At 38.5% G+C, this 23,682-nt stretch overlaps 1 long non-coding RNA gene across 1 annotated transcript; it reads right to left on the bottom strand.

Moving 5' to 3' along the window:
* Window positions 1–6,055: 6,055 nt before the first annotated feature.
* LOC127205272 (uncharacterized) lies at window positions 6,056–23,515 on the bottom strand. Its single transcript, XR_007832602.1, has 3 exons — window positions 23,421–23,515; window positions 13,286–13,346; window positions 6,056–6,223 (listed from the first exon to the last, which is right to left on the bottom strand). It is a non-coding gene; the product is annotated as an uncharacterized LOC127205272 (long non-coding RNA).
* Window positions 23,516–23,682: the final 167 nt, after the last annotated feature.

Raw genomic sequence — 23,682 nt, 5'->3', positions numbered from 1 at the left:
AGATCCTTTCAGGAGGGTATTATCAACAAATTGACCAGTGTTAGTTTGTACACAGTGATGCCCAAATTCCTGACATTTTGCCCTAGGTGTTGAGGGATTTCTATGATGATTATAGATAATTTTGGAATAGCAAATTGGGACTAAAGCCATAATCAACAAAATGAATAGAAGTAAAGATATCTAACTTCCTGATATTAGGATATTCTACAAAGTTTCTGTAATCAAATATTAAGATGCCAATATAAATGTAGATAAATAAACTAATAGGATAAAGCTTAGAAACAAATTTGCACATTTGTGATCAACTGATTTTGACAAAAGTGCTAAGAATATACAATAGGATAAAGGACAAGCTCTTCAATGAATGGTTCTGAGAAGACTAGATGCCCTAGAAAGGTGTAAGGCAAATACCTGTAATCCCAACACTTGGAGCTTAGTTCAATGTCATCCTTCAGTATGTATCAAGTTGCAAGCAGCCTGATACATTGTAGAAGACACAGAGGTCCTTGTGCTCCCAGATAAGCACTAGAAAACCCAGGAATGTTAAACACACATGATTGATTCTTCAAAGGTATGTAACCTGTTTTCTGCCCAGAGGCTGGAGTGGACTTGGTTAATAACCTGGTGGCCTTTGAGCTATCAGTGTGGCTGGGGCCATACCAGATACTCCCTCAGACTCTCATCAGTGAGCTTATTTTCTCAGTCACCAGATCATCCCCCACACTCTTCTTTTGAGCTTCTTTTTTCTTGTTAATCTATAGAATTCTGGTTATAGAAATGTTGTATGTACTTTACAAAGCATTTCAAAGTAATAAGTTTCAAAATAAGTCATGTCTTAAGCTTTGTTGTGTACACAGGATTGAGTTACCTACCACTAGAAAAATTTTCACCAAATTGTGCTATGCTTAAATATGCCTAAAATAAACTACTCAGAGCAGACTAAGTTTGAACCAACACCAGCCATTGAGTCCTGTTGAACCAAATTGCCTTCTTGTCTCTTGAAGATCATCACTCTGTTTGCCATAGTGTTTGTAGAGAGCCCCTCCCCCTACTAGCATACATGAGACCGTGTCTCAAAAACACAAGGGAAGAAGAAAGGAATAAAAAGAGAAGAAAAGAAAATTGTGTAACCTCACAAAAAAGAATGTAATTAGACCTTCCCAAGGACAACAAACAAACAAACAAACAAAAACATTAACTGAAATGGATTAAGACTTAAAATGACTATCCACCATGATTCCAAGTGTTATAGACTGCACCAGGGTCTAGAAAGTTGGCCCAAACATTTAAAAACATATGTTGCTCTTGCAATGGACACATGTTTGGTTCCCAGCACATATATGGCAGCTCATAGCTATCTATACTTCCAATTTTCGAGGCTCTGATGCCCTCTTCTGGCCCCAAAAGACACTGAATAAGCATGATGCACAGACATACATGCAGAAAATAAAAATTAAAAAAAAATTTTTTTAAAGATTCAACCTGGGGCTGGAGAGATGGCTCACTGGTTAAAAGGAATTACTGCTCCTCCAGAAGACCCAAGTTTAGCTCTTAGAACTCATAACAGGTGGCTCACAATTATCTGTAACTCAGATATAGGGGATCCAAGTGCACATGACCACATGCAGATGCATACAGAAAATTTAAAGATTAATTCCTTTCTTAAAAGTATAAGAGGCTGAACCAATGGGATTGATAATATACTTTTAACCTTCAAAGTTAAGGAGTAAGTAAAGTTCCAAACATTTCTTACAAAAGAAAAATGGTTACTGGATCTTTAGCACTGAGCCATGGTTCCAGTGCTAATGGATGGAACTAGAAAAGATCATCCTGAGTTAAGTAACCCAGGCCCAGAAAGATACATGTGGTATATACTCACTTATAAGCAGATATTAGCCACAAAATAAAGGATAACCACACTATAATATACAAGCCTAAATAAGCTAAATGACAAGGAGGACTCTAGGGAGGATGCTTTCTCATTCAGAAAGACAAATAGAATAGACACCAGGAGTGGTTGAAGAGAAGGAACAGGACAGGAGCCTACCACAGAGTTTTTATGAAAGACTGCACCCAGAAGGGGATCAAAGCAGCTGCTGAGGAACAAACAAACTTTGCAGTGGAGCATAGGGAGTCTTATGGAAGAGTTAGGGGATAGAAGGACCTGGTGGGGACAGGAACTCTATTAGGGGACCAATGGAGCCAAAAAATCTGGATCTAAGGGGACCTTCAGAATCTGATACACCAACCAAGTACCATGCATGATGAGTACCTAGAACCCCTGCTCAGATGTAGTAGACAGGCAGCACAGTCTCTTTATGGATCACATAACATGGGGAGTAGGGGCTGCTTCTGACAAGGACTCTGGTGCCCACTCATTGATCACTTCCCCCTGGCAGGGCAGCTTTTCCAGGCCACAGTGGAAGAGGATATAAGCAGTCCAGATGAGATTTGATAGGCTGGGGTCAGATGATAGGTGATTAGGGTTCCCCTTTCTGAGGACTTGAGGAGTGGGGAAGGGGGAATGAAGAAGGGAGGGTGGGATCAGGAGGAGACAAGGGAGGGGGCTACAATTGGGATGTAGAATGAATAAATTAAAATTAAAAATAGAAATGCCTAATAAAGTTCATACAAAGTATGTACAAGATTAAATCAGGATAGAAAGCTTCTGAAACATCTAACAGAGTGAAGAGACATCCTAAAGAATGTGACAATGTATGTGGAAACAATGCATCTGGTGACTGGTATCTAAAAGATATAAAGAAGACAACAGCTCAATAGGAAACAAAAGGATCTATTGTCATTTGTATGAATGTCCCTCAAACGCCAATGTGGAAAAACTTGGTCCAATACATTTGTCACTTTGAGCAGCTGGTGGAACCGTAAGAATGAGAGAAGTTGTTAGTCATTGGCTCATGACTTTGGGATGAATTCAGAGACACTAGTCCTCCATCTTCCTGTTTCACAGCCTGATTGAGGTGACTCTTGGTTTTCCTACTTGCCTATGACACACTGCCTTACTACAGGTCTGGAATCATCAGCACAGTCATGACTGCAGTTTCCAAAACCGTGAGCCAGAAAGGACCTTTCTTCTCTCAGGTTAATTGCCTAAGGTATTTGTTATTAACGGAAAACACATTAACACAAGACCAAAATTGACATTTTTCAAAAACAGACATACAAATGGCAACAAATACATACATGTTCTAAATAATGTCATTGTGGCTAATGACACATGTGATAGTGGTTCCATACAATACAATGGATCTAAACAAATTTTGTCATTTAGTGACTTTGAAGCCACTGTCATTGAACACTCATGTTTGTGGGGATGCTGGTATAATCAAGCCTGAGGCATTTTAATCAGGTAAGAACACAGCACATTAATTTTAAGTGTTTCGTAGCCATTTGCATTTCTTCTTTTGAGAAGGTTCTATTCAGTTACATTGCCCATTTTTAATTGCATTGTTTGTTTTATTAATGTTTAAGTTTTTGTTGTTGTTTCTATATTGTAGACAATAATCTTTCAGATGAATAGCTGGCAAAGGGTCTTTCCATTCAGTGAACTGTTTTTTCATTCATGTCATAGTTTCCTTTGCAATCAGAAGCTTTTTCATTTCATGAGATCCCAGTTGTTGATTATTGTCCTTATTTCTTGTGCTTCTAGAGTCTGGTTCCAAAAGTCTTTACTTGTGCCTGTGAAGTATGCAGCTAACTTTCCTTTGTGGCAGTTTTGTGGTATAAGCCCTACAAGAGAATCTGTTCTTGTTATTTGCTAAATGGCCACAGTGTCAAATCACATTCTAAATGTTTACATGTATATCTAGAGACCTAGTCAGAGAAGTTTCTTTATGCTGATGATAGGAGCCACTGAAGAGATGCACAATTTTTTAATAATTATGCTTAATTTTTTCTTAATTTTTAAATTTTATTTTATTAATTTATTCTTATTACCTCTCAATGGTTATCCTATCCCTTGTCCTCCCACTCCTCCCTCCCTCCCATTTTCCCCTTACTCCCCTCCCCTATGGCTGTGACTGAGGGGGACTTCCTCCCCCTTTATATACTCATAGGGTATCAAGTCTCTTCTTTGTAGCCTGCTAGAAGAGATGCACAATTGCTCACAGTGCTGAGTGTAAGAAATCCAGAGTTCATCTCTACATGGGATATCTATATTTACTGCACCCCATTCTCACTCAAGGCTCAGGGAACATCTTAGAAAATGAGCTGGAAGGAATGTAAGAGTATAAATTGGGGATGCATGCTGTGAAATGCTGTCTTCTGGATATAACATAGCTATTGCCAGCATGACCTCACAGCAGCTATGACCTACACAAAACTTGTTTTATATCAGGTGGCCAAAATATATAGATGTCTTGTTCAGAAAGTCTTTACCTGTGCCTATCTGAAGTATGCAAGCAATCCCAAGACGGATGGATTAGGTCATTTCCAGGCTTGTTCCTTACTGAGATGCTTTTTGGTAATAGACAGTTGGTGTAAGAAGGAAAATTATCTTTTTGAGGATATGACCACTAGTGGGTTTCCTTGCTCCAGTGAATGACCTCATACCCATGCCTTTATAGTGGGTTTCTTTTTAAGACATAAAATTGGGAGGGGGCATGTTGAAGAGAATATGAGAAGAGTGGGAGGGAGAAAATGGGTTAGGTATGATTATATTCCATTGTATACATGTATGAAATTCTTAAAAATAAATTGTAAAAGTTTAGAAGCAATCACATGCTATTACACATTGTACTTGTGATGGCAAAGAATATTTTTTTACAAAAAAAAAAAAAAAAAAAAAAAAAAGGAAAGAAAGACAGAAAGAAATGCTTGCCTTTGAAACTCTCCTAAAGGAACAAGCCACCTATTAAGATTTTTAAATACCTACTTCTTTTCTTCTTTATATAGGTTTCTTTTACCTTTGCATTTTTATTTTTATGGCTTGGAACTAAACTTGGCCAATCAAGTTCTCTTTTCAGTATTATAGACTAAGTTGTAGCTCTCTCAAAATGTAGTCCAAACTTCCAGAATGCCCATCCATTTGAATTCGCGGCTGTTATGATGTAATTAAGCCAATCTGTGGCTGTTAGTGTAGGCTTCACAAAGGAGAGTAATGCACAGAACAGGGGTGTATGCAGACACAGGAAAAATTAAACTTGTCAACAACTTGATACAGAACCTCCCACTTCCAGAATTTAGGAAGAAATTTGCTTAAAGGTGTTATTTTGAACACACATAAAAACACAAGAGGGTTGGTTGTGGAACAAATTTCATGAACATTTCTCAGGGTAAAATACACATACACAAAATTCAATGTCAAAACAGTGTATCTCTAAGAAGACTATTAAACAAGGATAATGGATTCTAGTGGAGGAGGATGAAGACCTATTTTAAGGCAGGTGTGGAAGTAAATACCGAAAAATGTTCATTATATGTTTTCCTACATGCTCAAGAAATTCCTCCCACACAATAAAAGTTCTATGTATTCTTATGAACAATTGGTTTACTTTTACCTTGCTGGGTCATTGACACATGTAAAATGTTTTTATTCCATATAACATCTATGATTTACCATAAGTGTTCAGAGAATAATGACAAGGTTATCAACAATGGAAAGACCAGTGGACTGATAATTGGCACCTAACAGCATGCTGAAAAATTTGAGAGGAAAAAAAGCTGTCAACAATAAAATACTGTGTACAGTTCCATCCTAGATTCAGTACATCTTTTTTTAGAATACATGTGTCCCTGTCAGAGGATTACTACATTAGGGTACAGATGGTGAATATCTGTGGATTCTGATAATAGCAAATAAAACAGCTTTTGTGATGCACCTGTAACAAACAAATAGTCTTTATTCTCCCCCAAACAATTCTAAAAATAGATGCTATTTACTCTATTTAACAAAATGAGACCCAGAGAAAATAATTTTGTATTTAATTTTAATTTTATTAATTTATTCAGATTACAACTCAATTGTTATCCCATCACTTGTATCCTCCCATTCCTCCCTCCCTCCTGCTTTCACCCTATTCCCCTCCCCTAGGTCTAAGACCGAGGCGGACATCTTTCCCCACTATATGGTCATAGGATATCGAGTCTCATCTTGGTAGCCTTCTTTTTCTTTCTTTGAGTGACATCAGGCCTCCCCAGCAAGGGGAGGTGGTCAAATATGGAGCACCAGAGTTCATGTCAAAGTCAGTTCCCGCTGTCCACATAACTGTGGAGAATAAAAATCATATTACTATATAAAAGGCAGAACAAGGACTCAAATACACTGTCAGAATCCCAAGTTTATATTCTATTTGTATTCTAATCTTCTGTTTTTCTTGCTCCAAGATTTTGCTTATCCAAAGAACTTTGTATTATCCATAGTCACGTAACAATTTACTTCTAAAACAAGCTTTCTGAATGTTTTTCCTTCTAAAAATAAGTTTCCATGCCAATATTTTCCAAAACTCTTGTGAGAAATACATACAACATATTAAGAAACTTATATCAGATATATGTATACATATTTGAGAAAAATAGCTATGATTTTAAAATGTACCTATAATCACAAAATGTATGAATCTTATAAAATCAATTTTGTTTAATTATACAAGTAAAGTCTTTTTGGAGGTTGGTCTGGTTGCTGGCCAAATGAGCAGACTCACGTATCCTAAAGTATTTGTAACCTTGCCTAAAAAACTATTCTTGTTTGAGCAATAAAAAGCCAACACAACCTGGGCAGGAAAATGGGATAGGCATGGCTAGGTTTGAGAGGATCTTGGGAGATTGGAAGAGGATCTTGGGGAGATCAGGAAGGAAAAGAAGAAGGAAGAAGGCCGCCATGGGTTAGGTGGAGTAAGAAACACATGGTCAGCATGGATGGAGGATTTTGCCCAGAGGAAGAACATTAGCAAGTATTTGGGCTTATGGATTGAAAGTGTCCTGACAGAAATTATTAGAAGCAGATAGCATAGCATTGGGGCAAGGATTTATGGGAGATAATTTAAGGGATTAATATGTGTCTACTTCAGGTAAACCAAGACTATTTGAAAATATAACAGGTATGTGTGTTTTTATTGATCAATAGCAGGTTAGAAAATGCCACTGTAATAATTATATAAAAACATGTATTAGACCCCATGTTTAAATTAACAACAAAGTCCCATCTTTAATATACAAATATACATCAGAAGGACATGAATGCTAAAATTTGTGAATTTGTTTTTCAGTACAAATGAAGTGTAATTCTACTGTACCATACTTTACTTGATTTTCTTTAACACACACACACACATACACACACACACAGAGAGAGAGAGAGAGAGAGAGAGAGAGAGAGAGAGAGAGAGAGAGAGAAAGAGAGATTTTACATGATTAAATGGTTTAACTTAACTCAGAAAAAATGGCCCACAAAGAAATCAAACTTATGTCCTTGACCTCATTTGAACAGTTTCACTAATCATCATTACACAATTTTTCTTTTTAAAATTCCAATAACAATTATTATGCAAAAATATTTGGCAATTAATCATGCTCTGCTTTGTGATAAACCAATTGTTCCCTTGAGCTGTCATCTGTTTTCTTATTTTCTTTGTGCTGCAGTATATTTTTTATATTATCACAAAATTGTTTTTGTAAACAGCAGATACTACAACTATGTTGTTGAGATCTTATGAACCATGAAAATCACATTTCCAAAACAGTCAGTGGCTTGCTCCATTGCTCTACTGGACAGCTGCCTTCCACAGATCTTTACACTATTCCTCTTCACTCCGTGTTCCTCATTCCTATCCTGTGGTAGATACAGTAGAGGCCATACCAGTCCCCACTCCTGTGCTGTTATCTTACATGGCAAAAAATGCTTTTCAGACACAGAAATTATCCTGGATTATGTAAGTGGGCCAACAAAAGAAAGATGAATATTTTTTACCAGGAGAGCAGAAAGAAAACAGGAGAAAGTCAGAGTGGTGTCTATTGATATCAAATTGGTAGAATCTAGAATCATTAGGGACATGGGCCTCTTGACTTCTCTGATGGGCCTTATTTTAATTTGCATTGATTGGGGTGAGAAGAACAAGCCACAAGGAACAGCACCATTCTCTGGGAAGGGGATCCTGGACTGCATAAAATGGAGAGAAGGAAATGAGCAGTATTTATACATTGGTTGAGCTCTGCCCAATGTATCTGACAGGCATATTTGTGAGGCAGGAACTATTGAGGTCTTGCTTACCCGGTCTTGGCAGAATTTGGCCAGCGACTCTGCCTGCATCCAAGCTTGCCAAGTTTTATGTAGAATTCTGTCAGTGGTTGAAACAAGGACATTTTGCCCAGTGGCTGCTTTGCCATATTTGAAGCCATCTCCATGAGGAGGTTCACTGATACGCATTATCATCTTTGAGGTAGGCTGGGTGTTGCCAGGAGTTAACCTGTCTTGTTGTCAAAGAATCATTAAAACAATACAAACATCTTTAAATGCTATATTCTGTAGGACTCTGAGGTTTTTGAAGGCCTTATCTATTTTACCTTATCTGTCTATATAATCATACCTATCTGTTACATATAGTATTATAGTCTTGTGATATAGACTAGTAATTGGAACAACCATGATTTGATCAATTGAAAATTAACTTGTTTAATTTACTTATCCTAAACAGCCTGCAGTAGCATTTTCAAAGTATTGGACCTAAAACTTGTATTCTGCTTGAGTGGTGTGGCTACAATACCTCATATTAGAGTAGAAATATATGTAATGTGTGTGAAGAATAATATTAAATTTGAATTTTATGCCAATGTACCAAAAATGAATTTATTTTGCATCAATATACAAATTTCTATACCACTGAATGAAAAATAAGTAAGGCCTTAAGTTGAAGCATCTATTCAACAATCCACTTTTTGTTCTATCTTCCCCATGCACCTTCACATTACCCCTTCTCTCTTTTCAGCCCCCATCTCCAAACTCACGAAACAATGATAAAGGGAAAGAGAGACATCTCTGAGTCCTACTTTGTTTTCTCTCTGTGTAAGACCAATAGTAACTTATAACCAATTCCCAGTGAAAATAAACATCTAAAGCCTAAGAAAGTAACCAAAAACTACCCAACCTCCTTTAAGAGAAATGAGGTGTCATTATCTTATGTTTTTTTTTTTCTGGATGATTTGGGATGAATAATATCTTTGTAGGGGCCAATATAATTGGGGAAAATGGTTAGACAAAGTAGGAATATCATTTTTGGTCCAGTTTCTAAATGTTGAGAACTTCCAGGATTAATAAAAGTCCTGTGTGTGGCAGACTGAAATGCTGGAACAATTGGGATCAGAAGCTTTCTTTGAAGCTGTCTTGGGAGCTACCCTGCTCTGATGGAGAACAGAAACTGAAGCACTTGGTGCTGGAACATGAAGGATATAGGATGTCAGAGTCCAGCATGCTGAGAGGAATGAATCCTATCATGTCTGAACCAGCTTCAAAGTCTGGTTCTTTTGTTCTGAAAACATATAGTTTCTCACAGGCATTATACCATCCTAAATTTATAAGTGTATGAGGTGTACAAGGTGCACATAGCAATTAAGGCTAGTTCGCTGCTCTTTGCGTGAGCAGAAGAAACACATCTGTAAATCTTCATTCATGCCATATGAACAATTCTTCATATGGCATCTAGTCTGAAGCTACATGTATTCTGTAACATTTTCTTATTAAAATTAAAAGAAATGTAATATCAGATGTTAGGATAATAGAGTTTTTAAACTTATCTTTTAAGAACCAATATATATTTTGTCATGACACCATTTTATTTACATCGTACATAGCAACACCTGATCTACCGGACAGCATGGATTAGCAGCACAGTACACTGAAGAACATAGGTGCTTTTCCCTTGTGATTCTGTGACCCCCTGAAAGCTGCAACTCATTACCTTGGCCCACCCAGAAGCAGTACATAATGTTTTCCTAGGCTGAGAAAAGATCCAGGTCTAAATTTTAAGTATGATGTCTGCTGGGTCCATATAGCTTTCATTCCATTGTAAAGTCAAAGTTATTAATACCAATCATTTTAAGATAGGAAATATTTGTACTTTTAAATAATAAACAAAACTCCACTTTATAAAAACAGCAAATTATTTTACATCTATTTTATAATGAAGTATTATTTAAGTTGTTTACAATAAGTAGCCATTACTTTTACAATGAGACAGAGTAATAAAAAGCAACAAAATAAACACATTATCTGGTGAGGAAAAGAATTCCAAAATGCTTCACAAATCTTTTCTCCACTACACACACCTTTCTTAACTTGGTCTTTTGTTACTCTTTAGGCCAGCATTCTACAAAGTTCCACTTAGGAACAAGAACATAAAAATTGCGTGTGTTTTTTTCTTCAGCTACTCAGTTCTGTGGTCCTAGCCAGAAGCAGTCACAAATACTGACTAAATACTGGGTGCATATGGTGGTAATTCATACAAACTGTGTTTCCTAGGATGGGTACTGGTCCAGGTTGGGCTGTTTGACCCCTTAGACTGCTGAAGCTCATAAATTAGCTCTCTGCTTCTAATTCCTTTCCCCTCTCTCTACAATACCCTTTCTGCTTAAGACTTATTGGTCTGAAAAATTTTACATTTCTGGAAATCCCAATGTTACTTTTTACGACTCTTAACAGCCATGATCATATATATAAACACAAGTTAATGTTTTTCTCTTCAATGCATTCACAGTCTCTTTGCTTGTAATTTAAAATATTATTTAATTCGTTACTACTGCGTGTGTGTGTGTGTGTGTGTGTGTGTGTGTGTGTGTGTGTGTGTGTGTGTGAAGATTCTCATGAAGGTGTGAAAGATGCATGTGTCTGTGTAAAGATACTCGTGTAAAGATCCACTTGTGTATGTGAAGATGTATATGTGTGTGGATGATGTGTGCCTTGGAGAGAATATAGAGATCAGAGGAAACTTTCAGGAGTCAATTCCCTCTACTGTCAGTTCCTGGTCATCATCAAACTTACAAATTTACCCCTGAGCTATATTGTTCGACCAGTACATGTCTTGATTGACACCTTCCATTGTATGATTTCTACATGTCACTCCTAGTTAGACAAAACATACCACAAAGACTGATACTATTCCTGATACTGATACTGATACTATTCCTTTGAATTCATAAAATTCACGACAAATTAGAGAACAGATCATTCAGAAGCATTTGTTGAATTAAAAAATAAATGAAAGAGAGATATCCTTGTACTTGCCATCCCTAGGGCTTTACCTTCTCCCTTACATATTAGATAAAAGCTGGTAACCTCTTTTTTTCCCCTCCTTTCTTTTCATATTTCTGCATGATTCGATGATGACAAACATGAACTGTCTCTTTGTCATTTAGAGTTCTGCATATGGCCTGGATTCTGTGTCCAGCAAGCTGGTCCAGGTACTGTTTCCTTTTAGACAGAATAGGCAGACCTTGAGATCAAAGGTCCCAAGGTCCTATTTCTTGCTTGGGGCAGCATAGAGGCCTCAGGACACGGCCTGTGGACTAGTGTGGCAGGTTCCTGGTCTCACCTGAAGAAATGATAAATGAGTTTTCCTTGGAGTATTACAGTTTAGCTCTTTAGAGGGTGCTTTTATCAGAAGGTATTGGAGACCCAGGAACTCTGCAAGCCAATGCTGATACCCAAAGTAATACAGCCTTCCTTAAGCTGCTGTGTTAAGCACAGCTGGATATCTGAAAGCCACTGGCAGGCAGGTCTGGTGAGATGCAGGGCCAGGAGTGCTTCACCAAGGCTTAGCACAGAGCTACCAATGGTGGAGCAGCTGACAAAGCAGTCTGCCATCATTGCTTTGACTGACAGTCAAGCCCCAGGAGTCCAGTGATGAATTTTTCCCAGAATAAATAGAGTCTCAGATAGTCATAAAGAATGGCGCACACACCAACCAGCCTTTATTTATATACCTAGCGCAGTGGGGGAAGGGTTTGAGGATAAATGTGTCTGATTTACTGGTGGCTAGGAGAGCCAGGATACTTAATCTACATGCAGTGGCACAGGGTCCTATACCAAGAAAGAAATCATAGTACTGAATTATCCTATGGTTGACGGAATAGCTCCTAGGCAAGATTAAAGTTATTTGCTGGAGTCTAGCATAGGGTGGGGTTTGCTAAACCAGAGTTCTTATCAGGAAAACCTGTGATCTACTCTGAGGGCTATGTGATGCCCCTTACAAGATCTGGGGTTACCAGATCAGGTGGAATGAGAACCATTCTGAGAAAAGGAAGTCCACAATCAGAGACCAAGCACAAATACCGACCTGGTAATGTCAGACTTCAACCTTATCCGTTATAGTTCCATATCCCCTAAGTTAAATCAATACAGCAAGCATTTATAAGTAACATCATTCAGGCCATAACAATTCTTGCTTTCTAATCCTAATTATGCATAAACTGAAGTTCCCTAGATAGCAAAACACCTGCTTGCAAGAAGTTAATTTAAAAAAGAAAGAAAGAAAGAAAAAAAAAAAAAAAAACTAAGAATATAATTGAATAAAACTTAAGACCAAGGAAAAAAGGGAAGGCCTATGGGTTATTGTATACAAAGTTTTGTTGGGACTACATTTGTAATTTCCCTGCTGTGGAGGCATAAAAAGATCCCTGGAGCCTACTCAGTGAGCAATGCACTATCAGAAATCTAGGTAGATGAGTTTCAAGGTAAGACACTTGAAGTTGACATCTGTCCTCCCCATGCATATGCACGCGCGCACACACACACACACACACACACACACACACACACACACACACACACGGGGAGGGAAGAATAACATGAAATGTAATTATATTTTAAAGTGTTAAGACACCAGATAAAGAAGTGCTTATGTTTCAAAGAAATTCTAAGTCCATGACTACAATTCAGAAAAACTTTAGAATAAATATTAAGAGGATATAGAAAAAGAACAAAAAATAGTTAACTAGGGAGGCAGGAATTGTGAATTATATTTTATTTTTATATTCCAATACTATGGTAGTAAAGGAAGGCATCATCATGGTAAACTAAAATAGTCAGTTTCCAGTCAGTCTCTATGATCTACTATTCAGAACCTGGTCTGAACTCACCATCTTGTCTTTCTCCTCCAAATAGTGAAGAACTTTTATGACATCTGGGGTTTCAATTTGTTTGTACTCCCTAGGTTTCAGGAAGAACACCAAATATCTAACATTTGCTCTTTTTATGCTTTCTGATATGCCATTTGGGGTTTCTAATTTGAATACATTTGAACCCTGCATAAAATTAAATTCAGGTTGTGCATTCACTTACTTTTTGTTCCCTCAAAGCTCTTTTCCTTCCCTTGAGTTTATAGTAGCAGCTGGATACAAGCCTGCCAGATGTACAATTTTATTAAATTAATATATATTAGTGGAACAATTCAGATATGATTATTTGATATTCATAATATATAATTTGTTTCTTCTCCAAAAACATTTAGGCTTTCAACAAAGAACTTTGATAAAATACAATAGCGTAAGATGGACTATATGGATAGGCTCTTCACATTTAAAACAAGAACTCCTTAAACATCCATTCTAAAAAGATAATGTAAAGGCATTTTTATAGTATCATTAAAACTTGTGACAGCTTAAACTAAAATAATATCTGATATGAAAATGGTTGCCTTGGTTGTTTATAGCCTCAGATTCATTGCTAGCTTATTGTTTTAGCTGCTATCTATGGCCTAGTTTTTATTTTATTGTCTATTGTTTTTTAAACCCTATAGAGAAGCACTATTTCTTAAAATATAACACCAAGATTTTTTACATCAACCATACTAAAAAAAATTGACTTTTAGTAGATGTAAAATTTAGGTTATTAAATTAATGAATGACTAAAGAGTGACTGAACATGCTTAGTAGGGTTGGTAATAGGAAGAAAGTGTGGTGGTCAAGGCCAAGTATGACAGTGAATAGGGGGGAACAAAAGAAATCAAGAAACAAATCACAGGACTGTAGAGTTCTTTGGATTTTATTAATGTGATAGAAGTTATGGCAAGTATGCATGGGTGAGCAGGAAATGAACTGGTCCTAAGAACATTTCCTGTTTTTACTATTAAATTTATTTATTCACTTTACATCCCAATCATAGCCTACTCTCCCTCTTCTCCCAGTCCCACCCTCCTGCCCTTTTCCCCCATACCACCTTTCCTATTCCTCAGAAAAGGGGAGCTCATCACCAGCAGCTCATCAAGTCACATTAGGATTGAGCACATCCTCTTCCCTTGTGGCCTGGTGAAGTAGCCCTACCAACAAAGAGTGATCAAAAAGCAGGAAAGTGATCTCTTCCCTTTACTAGGGCACCCACAAGAAGTCTGAGCTGCCCGTCTGCTACATCTGTGTATGGGGGCTTATGTCTAGTCTATACATGGTCCTAGGTTAGAACTTCAGGCTCAGGAAGCACGTATGGGCCCGGGTTAGTTGGCTCTGCTGGTCTTCTTGTGCATGATTTTGACCAGCTGAAAACATCTGTGAGTGGATTCTGAGAAGAAAATATAAATATAAATAGAAGCCCCAGACAGTGAGAACACTTTTACATCACTACACCTTGCAATGGTTTATTTACATTGCTTCACTGGATTTCCGTTTTTGACACTTCCCTTCGCAGAGAGAAATGCTCCAGAGAACTTCTCTTGGTACTCTGGCTGATTTTGGCCCTTTCTGACTCATGTCAATTTGGTGGAGTTTTGCTGTTTCTGCTGATTCTTGTTGCTGTTTGTTCCTTGCTATTTGACTAGATTGCTGGTATCCTGACAATGCAGAATAGAATCATCCTAAAGAATACTTTTTAAAAGGTCCACATCCCCTGCTCCTATAAACCTTCATGCTCTGCTATCTCTGGTCAGTGGGTTGGAAGGGAGATGGAAGTGTTTAAGAATGCTAGAGTGGGTTTTTGAAAAATCTAAGCCTAGAAAAAGGCTTTTCTAACAGAGAAACACATATGCTCCTGGCAGCACCCCAAATCTACTTCCAAGAAGATAATGGGCATAAAGAAGCAAATGTGGGAAGATAGCCAATGGGCAAACAACTGTTCTTAAGCTACTGATAGCATGCTGTCCAAACTGTTAACAAACAGGCACTGGTAAATGGAGTGTCCAAGAACAAGTAGGTCAGTTCTTCAAAATTCCTGGTGCACAGAAAAGTCTGTCAGATATTATGGGCTACCAGGCTGAAGATTAAATGCTCCAATGACAGACAGAAAACCTCTGGTGACTGTTTAAGCAATCGACTGCTTCTGTAATTTCTATAGTTTCTGGAAGCTGCTTGTTCTATGCTTCCTACATACTTATGTAATATTATTTCCTTTTCCAGTCTCTGATAAAGTTGAAGACTAGGCAGTCATAGTTTTACTACAATTAAGTTTGTTTGTGACCTCAGAATATGTTTTAGGTCTAAAAAGATGTTTCTAGGCTGATAAATGTAAGTTAAAAGAAAGTGATTTAGGTACAGGACTTTGCACTCACCAGGATAGGATAGACAGTGGGATACTTTTTCCAAGTGTGCCCAATAAAAATGGACTGGACATTGTAAATGTAATTGTTACCTGATATTTCCAATAATTATTCTTTTTATATATAGATTATTCATGTTAGAGATAAGACCCTTTTTTAAACTAAAAGTTTTGGTTTCTTTAAAAACTCAGTTATGTTATGTAAATGGGTTTTTTGTTTTAATTCCAAGTGTGGGTTATGGTGTTGCTTTTATTTTGTCCACAGCTAATAATTGCCCTGTGCAGCTTGGAGAAGGATGTGATCCTCATCATATGCAGATAATTCAATTCTGAGGACTTGGAGAATTTATAAATATCTCCTGGTTCATTTGCTGTTTGCTGGACTGCTAGATATTCTCACTACTGAGACTGGTATTGCCCCAAAGAACCTAAAGACACTAATCAGGCAAAAGTAACTAAAGAAAACTCTGTTCCCTCTCCCTTCTAACCTCTCTCCTACCTAGTGTAGGAAGGGATTGGGTGGATCAAGGAGAAAAAGACATAAAGAACCCAAATAAAGTATATTAAAAAGTACACCAACACCAATATCTTTTCTATTTGAGAGAGTACACTTAATCAGAAGGGGACATGTACTCTGACAAAGCTGTTCACCCTGGTAACTTCCCACAATGGGAGACCGGTGGCCTGTTTGGGCCAGGTAGGGGAAGGTAAAAAGGGTACCATGGCATAGCAAAAAGAAGTAGCAGGAGGACGAGGGAGAGCCAATGAGCTGAGAGTAGTAGGTGCCAAGGAGGGTTAATTTGGGCAGCCAGTCATTGTGGAAGGAAAAAGGGAAACAAGAGAGGCTGGAGAAAGAGAGAGGGCTGTGGGTTGAGACCTATAGGGGGAAACCTCATCAACTGGAGCTAAGCAGTGAACAAATAATCTTGTTCAGGCTTCATGGGTAGATGAGTGGGGGAACAGTGGGAACAGAAGTCTTGGCGAAGAAGTAAGAGAAAGCTTGGACATAGAAAATCTCTTTCCATTTGCCCTATTGCTCACAGTTGTTGTAAAGGTCCTGAATAATACTAGGATCAAGGGTGCTGCTATGCAGCCATTTTTATTGGCTATCTAAACTGTATTGGGGTCAAATTCAATTGCAAAGGTGAACAAGTTCAGGGCCCTTCAGGTCAGGTGTCAGGTAGAGAGGCTGGAGATTTTCTGAAAGGCATTCCTTAGGAGAATGAGAAGGCATGGAAGACACCATTCCTCAGGATGAGATGGGGAAGAAATAATGTTATAGTAACCTGTAGTCACTGGTGTTTCCAGGACTCAGAAAAAACTGAAGGAAGACACAAGCCATTCACTGGGTCATCACTGCATTCAACAGGGGTCAAGGGCTTAGCCTGGCTAAGCATTCGAAGAGACTCAGCACTTAATACCAGGGCTTTCATGGAAGCCAGAAGGAGAGGAAGACAGAAGGGGAGGATGAAAACTGAGCTGTAGGAAAAGGTTGGACAATCAAGTCACAAAAGCAACTAGGACCAAGAGAAGCTGTGAGATTATGGGTAGATCCAAAAGAAAGGTAAAAATAGGACAGGAAGGGGTACATTAGCCCATTTAGGACTAAGGAAACTGCAGAATTGCAGTCAAGCATGGTGGAGATGGGATCAGGTGAAGAGAGCTAGCCATAACTTTAAAAACCACAGCTTGAGTCTATCTGCCTCTAAGAGTACCAGAAGGGTACCAGATGCGTAATAGTTTCTTTCTTGGACTCAGAAAAGTGTTTACACCAACCAAAGGGGAAACTTATCTAATTACTGCTGGTGGATGGGGTGCTGAGAACTTGGTGAACCAGAAGATGAGTCTTTCGTGAGTGGTCCACAGATGAGGGATGGCATCCCACTGCAGCTTGGAGCCAAAGACAGGGACTGTAGCCACCATGAGAGCCTATCTGAATCATGGTATCAAGGGAAATATTATTGCTCTGCGGTTCGCTGGGAGAATCTGAGGGATGGAGAAAATTCCCCAATGCAAGTGTTACAGCTCTATAGGGAAAAGTATCCTGGAAGTCAGGAATACCACAAAGTCATGCCACATAACAAACCTCACATAAAAGATATATTGAGAGGGAAAACCCTAGGAAGGTGGCTGCCTCTGTTGAATTGAGATGCAGCAGAGAAACGAATGGAAAACAGAATTAAATAGGGTTTCTTAGAAGAGGGGTGGAGCTTTCCAGAATGGGGATTGATAGGTTTTCAAGTACTGATCTTGGGTCTTTTACTCTGTAGGGCGGAGCTTGCCTGCTGGTCCCAGCCATTATGGCTATTAGAGTGTTCTTTGAGTGGAGCCTAGTGGTTAGAGGTCCTCAGGGAGGGCCTGGCTACTTTATAGGCTTTGAGCTGTTTATACTTAAGTCCTAATGTCATAGCATTAACTATCCCCAGTTTTCCTTTTATGAGTAAAAACAAAACAAACAAATGACAAAGTTCTAACCACACTAAGCTCCTTCTTTTGATATTAAAAAATCTTAGAAACTGACTCCCTCTCCATCCAACAGCCATCAATTGCCACTAGCTCCTCAGCTAAGGGTGGAAATTCATGACTACCTCTCCCAATCATAGAACTTTGGCTAGCTTGATCTTATGCAGGTGTTGTACATGCAATAATAGCCACTATGAGTTCATGCGTGAAATGATACTGTCATGTCTAAACACTTTCACTGGAAATGTCCACTACCTGTGACTCTTACAGTGCTTTCATGTCCTTTTCTGAGATGATCCCTAAACCTGAGGTTAGGAGGTGTAATATAGATTTTTCCATTTAGAGCTGATTACTCCACAGTCTCCTACTCTCTGCACGTTGGCTGGATATGGATTTACCTTGGTTGGTTGGTTATTAGACTATTGTACCAGGGGATCTATCTTTCCAGGCAGGTTGTTATTGTAGCTTGCAAGACTCAAAGCTCAGCAGGACTACATACCTAGTCAGTAGGGATGAAATATCCAGGTACATACTTGATTTTCAATATCCTATAACTCAAGTACATGGTATCTTTAACAATAGGGTCTTGTACCACTACCACTGGCTGGTTAGCTTAGTTGGTTAGAGTGTGGCGCTAATAACAACAGGGTCTTGTTACCAAGTTCTGGAGGAATACCCAGAGCAATGGCAATGTCCTGTAATATTTACAGAGTGTCTATGGGATCATACCAACCAGCAACAAACCCATACCAGGATCACTTTTTTAAAGTTCTTATAGCCCGTGGTATCTGGGCAGGGCATTACTCTCTCATTATAAGATCTCCCCCCCTCACTATATTTGTGATATTTTAGAAAGCTTCTAAAGTAGGTTTCCATGTGGCATTTCCAAAGATCTTTAGTGTTATCTCTCCTCTGCCCTGCGCTTCCCATCTCTGATGCCATTTAACCCTTCCTGTTCCATTATTCTCCATTCTTCCTTCATATCACTTGTGTTCTACCACTCTTCCCTTCAAATCCCATCCCCGTGATTCATTACTAGTTACTTTCCATCTAAGGTATTCAATTTAAACATGCATCTCTAAAGGTTCAGAGTTAATATCAACAAATGAGAGACAATGCTCTCAGAATTTGTCTTCCTGGGTCCAGGTTATGTCATTCAAAATGATTATTTCCAGCTCCATCCATTTACCTGCAAATGTCATTTTTCTTTACAATTGAATATTGTACCACTGTGTATATGTTTCATATCTTGACTATCCCTTCATCAGATGACAGACATCTAGGCTGTTTCCATTCCCTAACTATTTTGAATAGAACAGTTATATAGTAATGAATGAACGTACTCTCATAGTTTGTCGGTACTCAGTACAATGTCTGGCAAGCAGCAGGTATGTGTACTTGAGGTGTTTACCAATTGCAAAACTCCAAATAATGTGCTTTTCTGACTTACAATAGATACTCAACATACAGCAATTGCATAAAGGGATAGTTCAATTTTCAAATTAACCAACAGTGCTATAGATATAGTGCTAAATGTAGCTTAGGTCAAGTCTCTTTGGCCTAGAGATCAGAATTTTATGCCTGATGTTAACTTTGCCCTTCATAAATCATGATTCCTTGATAGCTGCCTATCTGACACATGGTGAAATTGCCATGCACTGCCATGGTCTTGCTTGAGTTTCTGAAGTTATAGTTCAGTCTCGAGTCTATAGAAACTCAAGATCTATATTTCTACTATATATTAAAAACAACAAAAGAAATGTTCATTTATCAGTTTCAAACAAGACTGTACCTACTGAAAATGACATTGAAAAGTATTTTAACAGAAAGATGTCAGTCACAGACTGTCAGAGTCTATTCTTGGAAGCCTAATTGAGAGTCAGAGTCCAGAGTTGATGCAAAAGCAAAGGAATTTTATTGAGCCGACACACCAGGGTCCATTAAGCTCAGAAGAGTTGAGGACCCCGTCCTGCAAAAGCTGAGGGTTTAAATACCTTTACAGAAGCAGAACTCAGCACAGTGGTTAGTTAACAATGGATGAGCTAACAAAGGTAACCTTTTGGGGGTTGGGGGCAGTTGATTCTGACAGATGTTTGAGGTAAGATATACGGATGTGGCCTTTTCTCGGAGGCCGGTAAATTCCAAGCAGGGTGAGGTAGAAGCAATAAATTCAGAGCAGGCAGGGTGCGGTGTAGGGCTCTTGCTCGGCAAACAATGTTAACTTGCTCTGTTTGTTCTTGCTTTCAGCCAACAATGCTATTGTTAATGTGTCTGAGCTCAGGTCACCTGGAATCTTACACAATCTCAGGCTAACGGATTCCGGGTAAGGTGGGGTAGAGGCTGTGGGGTGTAGCAGGGGAAATTTTTCTTACCTTGACCTATTTGGCTACTTTCAGCAGCAAACATATATGTAACATGACTGAGCTATAGCTAACTTAAGCTAACTTGGATTCTTCAATGACATGAATAATACTGTTTTTCACAATAACCTTTACATGTTTTTGTTTTGAGACAACCTTCTCATTATGTTACCCAGGTTGGTCTTGAACTCCTAGCCTCAAATGTTCTGCCTTAGATCTGTTGCTGGATTACAGGTAAGTGGCACTATGCCTAGTTAGTTAGATATTAAATCTTCCAGTGTTTTCTTTGTTGTAAAGGAATAGTATAACGATGTCTCCTCAACATGCTTATGTAAACAAAGAAATTCCAAATTCACAGACAACCTTAAAGATCCTACATACCTTCATTATTCCCAGGAGAATTTGGTAAAAAACCTGTGAATTGTCATTATTTAGCCTGACATATTTTCTTTCACTATCAGTCTGATGTGGAATTGCCCTCTATTGTTGTTTTGAGACAAGGTATTTCCATAAAGTACAGCTCCTTGAAACTTCAAATTTTATTTTCTACTATAACTATACTTTTCTGTGGTAGTGGGGAAGATTAAACAAATGTTCTCATGTATATTAGGCAAACACTCTACCACTGAATTACATTATTACTCCTTGAGTTTAAGACAGGGCCTTTTTTATTATGTAGCCCAGTCTGCCTTTGGAAATTATGTGGCACCAGGGTGGCCTAGAACTCACAATTTTTTCTGTCTTTACCTTCTGAGTGCTGGATTACAAGGAGCTATAACTATGTGTTTGAAAAATACTACAGAAAGTAACCTTACTAGACGTCTCGTATTTATATATGTTAGCAAATTAGAAATGCTGTGTTTTGGAAATAAAATTATCCCCAAGGACTCATGTCATGGTCCTTAATGCAGCAGCGTTCAGAATGAACAGCCTTCAAAGGTGATCTAACTTCTGATCAAAAAGCCTTAAACTTCATCAATGGATTGATCATTAATGAATTCAAAATTGAATGGACCATTAGGAGGTTAGTTCTACTTAGAAGAAGTAGGTTGTTAGGTATACTCTCTTGAGTGGTATATTTTGCCTCCAATCCTTTATGCCCTCTGTCTCTTCTGGCTCCCTGGTAGTCAGGAAGAAGCATGAGGTAAGAAGCTGCCTCCATCCTACACTCTTGCTCCACAGTATTATGACTTGGGTCAGGCTCAAACTAATAGAGACAGTGAAATTTTAACTAAATCATTTGAAATTGTGAACCAAAACAACCCTTTTGTCCTTTTAAATTTTTTCCTCAGGCATTTTTTACAGTGATAAAAATCTCACTAACACAAGAGAATGTTAAGACTACTTTGCAATCTCAATATCATCAAATAAATCAACTCCATAACAGTTTAAAACTTTTAACAGTAAAAAGTCATGAACTTCAAAATTCAGAAAATCATTTTTGATCAAGAAACTAACTGCAGTTTGGAAGGGGTTTGTTTTCTAGATTATGGGATATTTGGAGGAGATACAATAAAGGATTTCACCTTGTCCAAAGAAAAGGTTTGGCTTTTCCTCAACCTTACAGGTTTGTTTGTTTGCTTATGGACCTTAGGTCAAAGGGGATGGCCTGAAGTGACTTGGATTTAGTTCTGGCCATAGCCATGTGAATTTAGGTTAATGGCTTACAACCACAAAACTTTCAGTATAACTAAGGATATTAGCTTCAGATTAAACAGTAATTGTGGTCTGAGATCAATCAGTCAATATGTTAATAAATCAATCAGGCATGTATGATGAAATCCCTCAAGAAACACTGAGTGACAAGTTCTGGAGAATTTCTGAGTGACAGTGCACTGTGCATATTATACTGTGCATAGATACCATCTTGATTTCATGGCTTAAAGACAACTGAAACTTCACATTATAAATACTCTACTTGCCTGTACTTTGCTTTGAGACTGAGATTTCAAGCTTTCCCTTCAGTAATTCAAGAGGTTTGAACCTTTCAGGCAAAATTTCACTCCAGTGGTTTTGTTTGCTTCTTATATCCCCATCTTGGTTTTGTAATTCCATGTTTGAACCAACCACTATTCCTTCCCTGCTTCCTAGAAAAGCTCTCTCAGTTTCTGAAAATCCCACAATCATATGCCTAAGATTAGCAAAATATTTCTCTTGCAACTCATACCACCTCTGCCTGGTCTCAGATGGCCTTCTTATACGGGAATCTGCTTCTGCTTTTTTTTTTTTACTATAATGAACTTGCTTTTGCATTAAGTCTCTTCTGCGACTCTCCTAGCATTCTTTTTCTAGTGGGAGCAAGAGTGTCTGGGATCACCAAGTCTGGTGATAAAATGAGTTAGACTGTAAATTCTTGAAATGCTATGTAGATCCTGACTTCTCGAACCATGAGCCTGGAGTAACTTTTAACAAAACCAGCCACTAATTCTCTTGATAGGCTTCTCCCTTGCCCCAAATTCCTATTTTGTAGGCATTCAGCATCTACTTAGGGGGAAATGTAGAGATTCAGATGGTCATATATTACTTTTGTGGTTCTTTAGATTGTGTTAGAAGGAACTCTCAGAATCTGAAATCTTTTTTTCATGAAGTTCTGGTCACACAAAACAAATACGTATCACAAGATGGGTCTTTTATATTGCTGATAGTCCAGCACCTTTTCCTCTTAATACATCTTATCAAGCTCCATCTATACTTCAGGACGCCTGCGTTGTTGTCATTATTTTAATTTCTCAAATAATACTTTCGTGATTGAAGTCTTCTTACTATATTCAACCTGGAACACAGAATTTCCAGTGGTTCTGGCAAGTGAAGCTTATTGTTCGATCAACATTAGCAGCTTCTATAAGACAGGGTTCTAGTATTAGGGCACACCTCCTAGGAAGAAGGGGACTGGAAGGGTAGGATGACAAGGCACACCACATCTACATCCTTGCTCATCAGCTTAAACTTAACGCACAGTTCTTTAGGCTAGCTTTTCTACTTTTCAGTTGCTATCATCAGATGTTTTGTTTTGAAGGTCAGAAATAACTTCATAAGTACTATGTTGAGAATAATGAAACTTAAGGAAAACGAAACTTGAACCTAGAGCAGGCGGGGCGGAACCGTTCAGTGATCACGGGACTCTGACTCACCGGTCTCTACTTTTCAAAGGAATTATGTCCTCTGTGCAGTTATCAGAGATGAGCGGAGGTTTAGGATGGGTAAAATGAGGCAGCTGGAGGCAAAGAAGGAGGGAGCTAGTAGCAGTCCTCACGAGCAGAACGCAAGCCAAATGGAGATGCTGATACCAGACACCACCCCTACCCCACCCCCGCCGGGTGCTGACGCGTCGACGCCGGCGTCGCGGCTGATGACGTGTCGTCGGCGCCGGCTCCGCCCCGCCCCTCCTCTAGG

This window comes from Acomys russatus, chromosome 21 (genome assembly GCF_903995435.1).
Source record: "Acomys russatus chromosome 21, mAcoRus1.1, whole genome shotgun sequence".
In the NCBI taxonomy this organism is placed as follows: Eukaryota; Metazoa; Chordata; class Mammalia; order Rodentia; family Muridae; genus Acomys; species Acomys russatus.
The sequence above is the reverse complement of the archived record's forward strand: the minus strand, read 5'-3'. Positions and strand labels throughout refer to the sequence as shown.